Source organism: Choloepus didactylus, chromosome 6, assembly GCF_015220235.1.
Source record: "Choloepus didactylus isolate mChoDid1 chromosome 6, mChoDid1.pri, whole genome shotgun sequence".
NCBI lineage: Eukaryota > Metazoa > Chordata > Mammalia > Pilosa > Megalonychidae > Choloepus > Choloepus didactylus.
In genome coordinates, this window is record NC_051312.1 from 108,096,495 (window position 1) to 108,110,184 (window position 13,690).

At 39.1% G+C, this 13,690-nt stretch overlaps 1 protein-coding gene and 1 pseudogene across 2 annotated transcripts in view; one reads left to right on the top strand and one right to left on the bottom strand.

Annotated features, from left to right (window-relative positions):
- FAT3 (FAT atypical cadherin 3) overlaps positions 1–13,690 on the top strand; it is a 652,719-nt gene that overhangs the window by 172,064 nt on the left and 466,965 nt on the right. The gene's annotated exons all lie outside the window — the stretch shown is intronic.
- LOC119535872 overlaps positions 6,347–13,690 on the bottom strand; it is a 44,874-nt pseudogene continuing 37,530 nt past the window's right edge.

The window sequence follows — 13,690 nt, forward strand, 5'->3', positions numbered from 1 at the left end:
GTCAAGGCCTGGGAAGTGACCTTGTCACCCTTGTGTCCTTCCTTCTCTCCCTTCCTCCACAGCTGCTCCACCAGGGCACCGAATCAGTGCTCAGCATACTCCAGTCACTGTAAACGTTTCCAGAAGGAGTAGGTGATCCTTTCTCTCACATATTAGGGTAGGTTCAGATCTGAGTTGTGTGTAATAAATCTGAAGGGAATGGAGCCAAAGCACATCCTTAAGCCAGGCACTTTACAGTTGCCTTCTCATTTAATCCTCAAAAGCTCTGTGCAATGAGCATTATTATAATTCTGTTTTATTTCTGGGGAAGCAGAGACACAGAGTTACTGGGTAATATTAAAGCGTGAGTAGGCTCCACCAGGATTTGTTTACCTGTCTAAGCCTTTGTTGCCCTCCTTTGCTCTGCTGCCTCACTAACTTAGGTACAGGTATTTTCTATCAGCCAGAGAGGCAGAATTTAAAACTCCCCTCTTTGCTTGGTCTCATCCAACCAGTAATAGGAAAGCCATCTTAATTACTCAGATAGCAGCCTGTAGTAATTTGTTGCCAGTGGTCACTGGTATTGAGGTGTGGTGTGAATCAGCCACCTTTCTTCACCCAGAGGTGGAGAGCTGTCGGGAGACCCTACAGAAGAGCTATGATTAGATGTGAAACTGCAGCTCATGAGCAAATTGGGTGCTGGCTTCCCCATGTCACCATCCGGCCCTTAATTACAGAATAAATCATTAGGTTTGGTTTTGTTGTCACATTGACCCCTTTATTGGAAAACATTTTAAATAAATGAGGTTTGGTAATAAGGCAGTTGTTGTTGGTAATGATTATATGATCCTATATTACTGGAGTTCCATGGCACTCAAGGCGTCAGTATACACTACTCTAGACTTGCAATTGTGAAACTGTTTGCAAAGTGCTTCTTGGTTTTGGCCTTTGTGAAACACACACACACACACACACACACACACACACACGTGCAAAAATTAACTGGGATTTGGGGGATTTGGGCATTAAGCAATACATTTGCCCAGATGTTAAAAGTTAATTTCTAAGGGATGGGGTGATCCTGTTTATGATATGTCAGGAAGCTTAAAGGGAATTAGTTTAATTGTGTAAGAATATTAAGCAATCGTCTGCCGTCTGCTGTCAACAGCACACAGGTCCCTTAAGGTCCGCTTTTCCATTACTGATTTTCTTCCTGTCTGAATAGAGTTCCCAATACCATTAACATGCCTCACAGAGCGTCTTTTGAAGCTTTGGCTGGGTTAAATCATTTTTACTTACGCAAAGTACATTGGCTAAAACCTTTTTCCCCAATACCTGCCTCAAACAGCTACTTTTGTTTCTCTTGCAAGTGACACACGGCCAGTCTCACACAGTATATCACCAGATCACCAACTACTCTATTTAATTGAGCTGTTCTTTCCACCCATCTTCTCAGAAAAGCTCATTTTTTTTCAGGAATCGTCACCCCAACCCCCAACCTTACAAATGTTTCACCTTTCTTCTTTCCCAGAATCTTTTTTTTTTTCTTTTTTTTTTTTTTTTGCCTGCCTCCTGTGTTAAGGGGATAGCCAAGATAGATTTCAGTGACAGTATATTTGCATTATGGAGTACTGTTTTACAAACTTTTTTTTTACCACAACCCAAAGTAGGAAATAAATTTTACATTGTGACCCACAACACACATATTCACACACATACACACACACAAACACACACACCCCACAAAGGCTTTCATCAAACATTATCTAACCCTGAAATAATGACAATTCTGTTCTATTCGGTTCTGTTCTTTTGTTAAACAATTTTGGTTGCTGTTCACTAAATTGATTTCACATCAATTTGAAAATACTGGTTAGGAAAATGGTTCTGAATTTGAAACTGGATTCTCTGATAAAAATAAAATGGGGATTATAACAGTAAATTAAATATAATAAAACAAAGTAAAAATAAGCAGGAAATTGTGAGCAGAATCTTTTAATCTACTCAATGAAACTACATAGACTCCTTCATATCTGATGTGATTAAGACCTATAGTTGTTGGTTAATCCAAAACTTCAATGAAAGCAGGGGGTTATTAATAATTATATACACATATAGATACATACCTTACAAGATCTAGATTATTCATTCATTCTCCATATGTTTTTCATTATTACTTTATGTCTGTTTTTTCGAAAGTTTCCTGGCTATTTATTCTCCCTCTTTTTTTCCTTTCTCTAAATTCTCAGTTCCCTCTCCCCAGTCTCCTATTATGGCTGGTGACTTTCCAGCCTATTTTACTAGAAGAGCAAAATTATCTGGTTTCTCCAACCTTTTGATGTAGGGCCAAGAGTTTTTGGATTTTTGTTGTTGTTTTCTTTCCCTAAGAATCTCATGGTTGACATTTCATATCATCTTTTTTACATAAAGCCTGCATCATCTACAGTTTCCCTCTGGAGGTTTAAAAAAAAAAATAGAGTGAGAATTAAAAGCATTTAGAAATCTGCATGTAGAATTCTAAATGTTAACTATTTTCCTGTAAAGATTTACAATTGTCTTGCACATATCTAATTTGATGGCTGATAGTTAAAAAGTGACTTTCCTTCGACTTAATTTTCCTTCTATTCATACTCATAGTTCTTTGGATTATGCAATATTTAATTTAACTATATGATTTTGCTGATAGTAGAACTGGTATAAATGGTTTGGGATACAAACCCAGCTCATTGTCGATAAGCATATGGCTCAGTTGGTGGGAACAGAAGAGTAGGTGTCTTGGAGAGATCCATACCAGTCATGAGCCTTCAACCTGGCCATGGGCTTGGAGTCATAGTTTAAAGAGGAAACAGAGAGCAAAGGTTTGCTTTGGTGAGCTGGTCAAGTGCAGGTGGATTAAGGGAGCTTATATGGTTTTAACAGACAGCCTGCATAGTTTAGGGGACTGCTTGTCTAAAGCCTCTACAACCCTCGCTCTCTGTGAACCCATCACACAGATGCAGTGTTGGTGGTTGGGAAGGCAGAACTAGCCCAAGGAGGAGGTGCATTAAGTGTGAAACAACATGGAGAAGAAAGTGAGTTTTCATAAGTGTGTTTCTTTGCACACACTGTGCCTTGAGGTTCTGGACTTGGGATATATGTCCTTGCCTCAGTGGCCCCTCCTGGCTCTTTACTAGCATCTCCAAGATTGTTAGGAAGAGAATGCACATTCACAGTGGAAGAATTCTCTCTACTGGGGTAGGTGTTTTTTTGTCTGTGTCAGTAGTTTTATCGATCTGAATGGGTTTAAAAAGGCAGATGTATATCTTCATTAGGTATTTATTATAAAATGTCAAGTGGTGATTTATTAACTTGGTTGAGGTGATGCCAAGGAAATCCACAGGAAGTCTGCAGCCTGAGCTTGAAGAACTGAGAGCCATTTTCTTAGCCTCGGATCACTTATCCAAAGGAGAACTGCGCTTTTGACTTTGATTTGTTCCTTTAAGTGTTCTCCCTGCAGATTTCAGTCCTCACAAAACAGATAGCCTAATGCTCAGAAGATAAGGTTGGTGAGAAACAAGAAGCGTCTGTAATACAGATTATGAAAGAATCCAAAATAAGGACTTCTGAAGCTAAAAGGGTTGTGAGTTGGCATTAAATGGTCATATCATCTTACATTTGTTGTAGAATTTATTCTTTGTCAGATGTGCATTTTCTTACAAACAACCTCATGAGGAAGGTACTTTCTGTCTTCCTTTTTATCCTCTAAAAACTGATCAGGAACTCATTTAAGTGCTAAATAACAACAAGGCAAACCACCCAAATAGAAGGAAGATAAAAGCAGAAATTACTTAAGGATAATATATAATAAAATAATGAAAATATCAAGATGATCAACAAAATAAAAAACAGATGTTTTGAAAACATTAATAAAATGAACATGTCTGTCAAGTTTGATCAAGAAAAATGAAAGGAAACACAAATCAATAATATTCAATGGGAGATATAGTTACAGATTTAGTAGAAATTAAAAGATGTATATTAGTATGTGCACATCCTCACCAAGAGAATGATATGAATTACAATGTGCCAGTAATTTTGAAAATCCAAATGAAATGGATAAAATACTGATAATTATACATATTATTACAAATGCCCCAAAAGGAAATAGAAAACCTGAAAAGATCAAAACCATAAAGTAAAATTCTGGTTTTAGCTCCAGCATGCAAAGAGTTTGGAAATCATTGCTCCCATACTTCCGAGAAAATAAAAACAAAAATTGGACAAACTGAAAATCAAGGGCTTTTTTTGGACTCATGAGAGAACTGAAGGCACAGGCAAACTACCACCCAGTAATCTGGAAAGTCGGGTGAGATTTGTACATTCAGAGAGACAGACAGAGCACCCGAGATTTGCTTACCTGGAATAAGCCACCAGAGGCCATAACCTGGTAGAAATATCTTGATAATTTTGATGACTTGCTGGAGGCTGGGTGCAGGCTAGTGTGATATTGAGAAGCTTCTGGGGGTCACAGTCTTAGGGGGTTCTCACACTTTTGCAGACTTCTTCCTCAGGAACCCCACCAGGTTCTCATAGAGAGAATCTGAGAATGCTTCCCCCAAGACGGGAGGTGGGGTGCCATTGTGAAGCCCTCCCAGACTCTTCTCCCTAGAATGCAGGGGTAAGGACTTTTCCAGAGGGCAATTCTGAATTCTTATCCCAGCTGAAGGGAGGGAATTCAGCTGCACGCCAGCTGGCTTCAGCTTTTTCCCCTGTCACCTAACAGGAAATAAATAAATAAAAGCCATAGTCAACAGGGGAGAGGGCTTCAAGGAAACAGCCTGGGGAAATGTGTAGCCAGGAAAAGGTCTTGGAGACAGGGCAGAAATCAAGCTCTCTACCTGGAGGGGGACCAAAACACTCCTAAAGGCCACACCCCTGAGACACAGGCCAGTTTAAGGGCTGAGATTTAATTAAAGTAGCAGAGAATACTCCCCCCACCCCATCCTACCACTGTATTACCAGGCATCCAGTAATAATAATAACAGATATTGCAGCTGAAAAAGCTGCAAGGCACTGAGTTTCTCTGAGGATCAGTACAAAGGGAAGCCCAAAGCCAAGAAGGGAGGAACAAACAAGCCCATATAGAAATTGGGAGCCTCTTCACCTATAAGTACAACAAATGTTAAGCACAACCCAATTCCTATCCAGATTAACATGCATCCTCACACCGAAGGCCTGTATATCTCAGTATCTGTTACTGTGTGCTTCTTGTCCAGCTTTCAACAAAAAAGCTACATCTGCCAAAAGGCGAGAAAAAAGCGCAGACCGAAGAAACGAAGCAATTATCAGAACCAGATTAGATATGCCACAGATTTTGGAATCATTGGACAGAGATTTAAAAATAACTGTGCATAAAATGTTCAAGATGCTAATGGAAAAAGTAAACAACATGCAAGACCAGGTAGATTATGTCAGCAGAGATGAAAATTGTAAGAAAGAATCGAAAGGAACTGATAGAAATAAAACACAGTAACACAAATAAAGAAATAAAGGCTCATAGCTAGACTCCACACAGGTAAAGAAAGAATCAGTGAATATGAAGATAAATCAATAAAACTTCCCACATTCAAACATAAAGAAAGAGTAGAAAACAAGGCATGTGTATGCGCGCACACACACACACGCACGCAGAAAACATCCCAGAACTATGACGCAGAATGAAAAGTATAGCATATACATAACTGGAATACCAAAAGGAGAAGAAAGAATAGGGCAGAAGAAATGTTTGAAGAATTAATGTTCAGGAACTTTTGAAAATTCACGACAGACACCAAACCTTGGATCCAAGAAGCTCAGACAATAAGAAGCAGGATAAATACCAAAACACAACCATACCTAGACATACAATCAAACTGCAGAAAGCCAGAGACAAAGTGAAAGTATTGAAGGAAGACAGAGAGGGGAAAACGTAAAGAGGTGGACTCCAAAGTGAAAAGCCTCCACTCTCCCTTCCTATTTCCACCCAGTACTGCCTCCTCTACTCCCAAGATACCAAGTCCATCAGTTTTTTTTTTTTTTTTGTAGTCAATATTATTTATTCAGCAAACACTTACAGAGAAATTACTATGTATCAGGCACTATTCTGTATGTTTTCCACATATTAACACCTTCAATTATCCCAATGAGTCTATGAGGCAGATATTATTATTATCCTCATTTTACAAATAGGAGCACTTAGAAAGTTTAGGGGTTTGTCCAATGTCATGCCACTATTGAGTTCTGTAGCCATGCTGGAATCCAGGCAGTCTGGCTCTGGAAATCATGCTCTTAACCAGCATCTTCCATGGGAGGGAAGAGGTGAAATTGTCATCATTTGCAGATGATATAATCATCTCTTCACACATTCAGGGCACAGCACATTATCTTCTACGTCTGCAGATGGGAAGGTGCAGGCTGGCAACAGAAAGAGAGAGCTCATCTTCTTGGGAGTGTCAGGTACCAGCCTGCCCTGCATGGAACTGCAGGTGAACCCAACCCTTGGTGTCTGCAGGGAGAACTCGGCCATGGACCACACACCATCTGACACCAGAGGCTTGAAGCACAAAGGTCTCAACAGATACAGGAATGGGACATGAATTCACAGTCTTAGACTGAGCTGCTCTGGCAGCATTTCTTGTCCGTGATGCCAATATTGCTTATCACTTCAACTCTATTAGTCATTTCTTCTGTCTCCGTTCTCTTACAGCCTTTCTGATCCTTTGCTGTTGTGGTCATCACCTTGCATTTCTTCAAACATAACTGCAACCTAACCTCCTCTGGTGTGTCAGGAATATCCTGTTTTTGCTCAGGGTAAGCATGTTGCTGGAGCCTCAGATAAACCTCCATTTTCGGGCCGTCGGTACTCAAAATGTTGGCACCACTTCCGCGAAGTGTCCCGGTGTACCTTATTAATTGGAGGCAAAATGGTCGGCAAGGGAAACACTGGTACTTTACATTCTGAGCAAGCTTTGAATTGCTCATTCGTTTGAGGAAGACGAACTTTATCCTTTTTCCTAGACTTCTTTGGTTTAACTTGCGCAGTTGAAGTACTTGGTTCCATTCGATGTCCTTCTTGAGGTTCCTCTTTTATTGGAACTAATGTGATTATCATATGTTCTTCCTCTAATTCCTCTTCAAAGACAGTCTTTTTTTCTCAAACCCAAGGGCGAAGAAACTCCATTCCAGCCCTATTCTAACAAAAGTCTAGCAAATCCATCAGTTTTATAGGCAAGTTTTGCTCAACTTTTCAAGAGGAACAGAATCTCCATTTTATATCGAGTCTTCCAGGGAATTAAAAAGGGCGGAAGGAGCAAGAAAAAATATATGCTTTGTTTTATAAGGCTACCTTTTTACCAAAAATGGACAAGCAGAGGATTACAAAAAGAAAATTATAGATCATTCTCACTTGCGAACATCAATATGAAAATTCTAAATAAAATATTAGCAACTGTATCCATCTGGGGTAATTTGAAAAAATATAATATGTCAAAGCAGATTTTATCCTAGGAGATGGGTCAGCATAAAGAATTTATCAATTTAACATAACTGATTAAAGAAAAGAGGTTAAGTAATTTGCTGAGTCACATAGCCATTAAATGGTAGTATTTTGATTTCAGCTTGCACACTTCAGAGACTGAACTCTTGTCCACTATTCTGTCTCTGAAGACAGACCAAGAAAAAAAGGGAAGGAGAGAACAAACAATGCTGTAATGGTGACAAATAGAGAAAGATTGTGGTTTCTTGCACACAATATTTGGGTTTTTATTTCTCCTCTTTATTTTACCCAATCTTTGAAGTTCCCACTCTCAGTGTCTTCTTGGGTTGCTCCATTCCTAGGTTTTCCACTGACTAGCTGTATTTGCCTGAGCCAGACCTTCTCCCTCTTATTCCATAAAAAGGGGGGCTGCCTTTTGTAACATCAGAAGAGGCTGATAGCAAGTTGAATATGAGTCATTGGCACCATGTGATTAAGTACCAGATGGATATTACCAAGTATAAATACAGTAAGAACTCAGAGATGATATGGCGGGTGGGGGTGGGAGGGGGGGCAGTCTAGAAAGAGATAATAAAGGAGTTGGACTTGATCTAGGCTTTAAGAGATGGAGTTGGCGAATGGAGAGTTAGAGCCGGTTTCAAGGGTGTTCCGGGCCAGGGCAACAGCGTAGTTAAAGGTCTAGAGGTGGGAGTGCACAGGATGAAGTTTCTGTTGGTTGGCTCCAGCTGGAGGGAGAGGTTTCTATTGAGGACTTGGGGAGAATAATTATGTAAACTGTTTGCTATGGATTCTATCCTGTAAAGAAAAACAAGTAAAGATTTTAGAACTTCCGTCCATGAATTCATTCATTCCTTCCCTCATTAAACAAATATTGAGCATCTACTCCGTGTCAGAGCCTATACAGAATACAATCAGGAGTAAAAGTTCGAGTATTAAAAAAGCATTCTTCCTGCTTTCAAGGAGCTTCACAGCTGGAAAGACAGATATGTCTCTAAATAAAATACAGTGTGATGGGTGCTATACTAGTGGAACACATGACTGGGTTTGGAAGGACCAGAAGAAGGAGTGACTAATTCTGTTAGGCAGGAAGAAGAATAGCAAAAGGCTGGGGAAAGGTAGTCCCAGGTAAACTACCCTGAACATGGAGTAGACAATCCATCTTTGTCAAATCTTCAGCACTATTTCTCACTGAGCTTGCGGTGGCCCTTGTAAGTCTTCCATCTGTGTTCAGTGACAGCCTGACACCACCGTTTGTGGGTCACAGTATCTGAGTACAATATGGCGGGTGGATGAAGCTGGGCTGCTGGCAGATTCTCCAAAATGCCTCTTATTTCCTGCCTCCTCCTGTGTTCTTCTTCTTGGCCATTTCCCCACAAGCAGAGCTCTCCTGTTTGACAGATGTTTTGTTCCGGGCATAGAGGTTGTTATTTCTGCTTTCCTCCATGTATATATATACATTGCTCTGATCATGGAGGACACTTTCCCATGGTTCACTAGAGGAGCATCATTAGTACAGCACCTACAAACATAAATATGTGGCACAGCCTTTCTCAAGCCCTTGAAAAATAAAGTTTGCTGTTCGGCAAGGACTTGCTGTAACATGATCTCATCCAGTCCTCTCTCCAATGGTGTCTAAGGATGGCATTACAATGTGGCTCCAATTTATGCATCAAGATCCATTAATCAATTGGAGAACATTTTTTAAACTACATATTGAGGGGTATATAGGGTGGGGAATAGGAATGGCTAGATATTTTGTGTCCTTTGGTAATTTGTGGGAATTTAAAAATTCTTTGTGAGCAGTAACATTTAGCTTTCTTTTAGCAAACTTATTTCGTCTTGGGCTTTTCCCAGCTTCCTGGTTAAATCTGTCTACGTTTTGAAACTTTGAGTATTTCAAAACATATGCTTGAGGCATGTCTTTGTTAGTGTAAAAACATTAAAAAAAAAAGCTTCATTTATGCTGCTTGATTTTTCAAGTGCTGCTTATATATCCTTCCTAGTCTCTTCTTAGAAGAGCTCAATTTTTGTTTTTTAATCTGTCATGACAGCAGCAGAAATTTAAAAAGAATCCTTTTTTACCATTTGAGCCATACATCCTGTGATTTAGTCTTAATGTTACTATGGAGATTGTCTTATTCTATGAGAAATAAACTGTTTTAGGAGTTAGAAATCTAGAAAACTGGACCTATTTTATTTCTAGCTCCTTGTGTTACCCCAGGGCCTGATAAAACTGTATTTTAGTAGCAGTTTATACACTTTCTTTCTAATTGTATTTTTGGCACATTAGGGGTCCTTGAAAATTCCTTCATAACTAATTGTTCCTTTCTTAAACAAATACCTTAGTGCCTTCTGAATTAGAGTAACCAAGGGAACAGCCTTCTCATTTCCCTAAATATAATCTGTTTTCTTTGCTCTGTGAACTTGATTAATTTGCTGGCCTTGTGCTGGACTTCCAGAATAGTTTTTCAAAAGGGATAGCTAACTTACACGGACTCCTTCCAATCACATGCCCTATTTGCGTCTAGCCTGGATGGCTACTTCAATTTCAACCCTTTTCTAGGAACCAGCACTAGCAAATCATATTGTAGTAGTCCTATTGGGGTCCCTCTTTCAAAGGTTCCTCTGGAATCCAGATAACTGAATTCCCCAAACTGTGTTAAAGACACATCCTTCAGACAAAATCTGAACTTCTCCAGATTAGTGTCCTTTTCCTGGCACAGAGGAGCCTCTGTGTTCTTTATGACACTGTCAAGTCAGTGATTTTTAAGTTTATCTTCTTAATATTGTAGAAGGCTCAACCCATGAAGACTACCCCAAAAAAGGGGAAAGGGAAGCTAAACTTTCTTAAAGATAAAAGAAACTCAGTTATTCTAGTTGCCAGATACCAACTTCATGGATCCCATCTCTGCTCAGGCTTTTTCTATTTGGTAGAAAAAAGTCTTTAGGAGATAACATAAGAGCATAGGAGGGAGAGATTGTGTATTTAAGAGAGGCAGGGTGGCGGGGGGTGGGGTGGGGTGGGAGAGAGAGAGAGAGAGAGATTAGAAACAGTTAGAGGACATTTTTTTAGAAAATGATTCATTCATTCCCAATAGTGATTGAACAAATAACTGTGTGCCAGACCGTGCGCTAGAGGTGCTAAAGCTGGGATACAGTGGTGAGATGCAAGGAAGGCACAGTTCTCAACAAGCTGCTTAGAATCCTTCTCTTCCACTCCTTATTTTCTCCCAAATGCATAGCACACTGGATAGCACAACGTAGGTGGTCGATAAAGATTTGTGGAGGGAAAACATGAATCGATATTAAGACTGAACTTAGCTGCTGTCAGCTATGTGTTGTTTTCTACATTTTTCAGGGTTTCTACCTTAGCTTTGGTTCATAAATTTACTTTAGTTTGCCTATGTAACCCTGAGTTGATTTGAAAGGAAATGCTCTTGATTATAGAAATATAACTAGTCAGGGCTGATCAGATTGAAATCTAATGTAGGCACCTAATTTAATGAGGAGAGAAAAATTACCCAAACAAGAGCATGTATAATTATGCTAAATTTCATGACTTTGGGGTCATAAATGGATTTTGCTTCATGTTCGTCTGACACAAATTAATTCCAGTTGTTGCTGACAATTAAGCAGCGCCTTGTAGAGTCCTTTATAATAATAAGAGGGCATTAATTCCTGTTAAATTATGATGAGCCTCCTGCAGAATCATACATTTCATTCATATTGATGCAGCTAATAAGAAGACAGCAAAAGACCAGGAAGATTGGAAGGAGGCTTTTGCTGCAGAAATTCTGTGGGGAAGGAACCTTCCCATCCCAAAGGGCAAAAGAGAGGGGAGGAGTTTTAAGGTGGGAGAGCTTCAGGTTTAAAATCCTGTTCTTTCTCTGTTTAGCTGTTTGACTTCCGGTAAGTTGCTTAAGCTCTCTGAGGCTTAGTTGCCCTAAATATATCGTAGGAGTAATCAAGGCAGCCTGAGTTGGTAGATTACAGCAAATGAAATCCATGTATGAAAAACCTAGCTCAGGACAGATCACATAGTATGCACTCAGCAAATGCCAGCCCACCTTTTTCTTCCTTACCCCTTCATGCCCATTTGTCCTCTTTTGTCCCTTTCTTGGTCAGGCTGGGTTCCAGATTTGCAGGCATACTGTTGGTATTAATGACCCTTTCATTGGCTTGTGGATCATATTCCGGGAGGACAGAAAAATCTTCAGACACATGGATCAAATGTAGAATGTGTGAGTATTTGAATAAGTGGTGATGTCAAGAAAATGAGAGGATTAGCGAGCATGTTAACTCTTATGGAAATTATGGAATAGCAAAGCTAGGGAAGGCATTTTTAATGATTTGAGTAAATGAGAGAGTGACCTTAATTCTGTTCCTTGAAATTATGGGATTCAGTTAAGGGCTTGCTTTGATGAGAAAATAAAACGGAGTAATTTCCAGTGGAATTCCATTAAAAAATTATACCCGTCTCTAAATATTTTTTTCCTTAATAATCCTGTCAACTGTTAATGAATTAAACATTATGTATAGAGGTGTTGTGATTTCCTATGCTGCAAATAAGTCTCATGAGAAAAGATTCGACTTCTCTGGGCTCCCTTCTTATGGGTATTTGAAATTAAGTTCCTCTGGCCAAGTTTTATATATAATTTTTATTCATGATTTTAGTACAGATGTTAATAAATGTCACCATAGTATATTTGTTTTCTTTATTGATCTGAATTAATGACGTTTCCATATACACATATATAAATATAAAAATAAAAGTATATGTAAACACACACCATTACAGCTTAAAACATTGGTACATTTAAAGAGATAAGCATATTTTTTCTCCCTTTGTATTTAAGAAAAAGATTTCACTGTTTGCTGTTCTAACTGCATTCCAGTACCTTTGTAGATTTTTCTAACATATGCTGTTTGGGCCCTGTATTAAGCCCTCTAATGAGCTAATATCAGTCCTCTGCAACAAATTATCTGTGGAATTTCCTCAGCTCACCAAATGCCTCTTCTTTCATTCACTCAGCCTGTGGAGTAGTTGTCAGTTGGTGCTATTTAGTGTGACAGGAGGGAGGAAAAAAAGCTATGCTTTAAAGTGCTGTCAAATTATTATCTTTTTTTTTTTTGTCCAAGTCCTTGTGTTTGGTATTCAAAAGAAACCCTTTATTTTAGGGCATTGAGTACAAAATTAGATCAGTTGCATAAGATAATGACCATATTCCACTGCTATGAGCCTGTGTGATTGCAGGGTAGTGCTTACAGCTTAGAGTTGCTTCTTGTTGTGGTTCCTAGATGAAGTGAACTCATTTTTTTTTTAAATTTTCTTTTGTGTTTTGCCAGCCGCAGACAGCATTCTATACCAGCAATTGTAACAGACCTTTAATTTCTCTGAATAGAATGTAGTAGAATGGACATAATCATTTTGACTGCTAAATTGTGCTGGTGCATTTGTTTATCCACTCATTTGCAAGAATTGGTAAACAAGGAGCATGCATTGTTTCATTCCAGGAAAAGAAAGAATTGCACGAAATAAACAAGGGTCAAAATGTAAGGAATAAAATCATGTCCATGTTTTAGATCTCTTTTACTTGTCTTTTTAGTATTTTGACTACACCCATGTGGAGCAGTTGGTTTTTTTGTTTTGTTTTGTTTTGTTTTTAATCAGTAAGTGTCCTGAATCTGTGAGATTCCACAAATCCAGAATTCTTTTGTACTGTTTTCTGTTTTGGCTTCCTCACCTGCTTGCTAATTCTATTATGTAGCAATTTAAAAGTTCACTGTACTTGAAATTTTTAATGGTGTAAGGGGTTTGGGGGAGGGGTGTGGTGGGAATATTCACTCTGTGATTAATTTGGGGGAGGGTGTGGCTTTACTCATGTTTCTGTGACATCTGAGAGATGATGATATGATGTCCCAGTGCTAGGCATACAATCTGACAAATTACCTTTGCTGAGTCAGCTGGAGTTAACTTGAAGCCCAGGAGACATTCCCTAGTTACTCCATTAGGAAGAGCCTTAGTTTTGTTGTTGTGTAAATCCCTTTGTTAAGTTGTGCTGTTGGTTCTTAGCCAATAAGTAAGCTAAGTAGCTGATAAGCGTGGGAAGGGAGGTGAGTTTACCGAATCATTTGCCAGATCAGTTTCTGGCTCAGACTTCAACCGCAATCAGGATTATTTTAGACATGTCAAGTCCT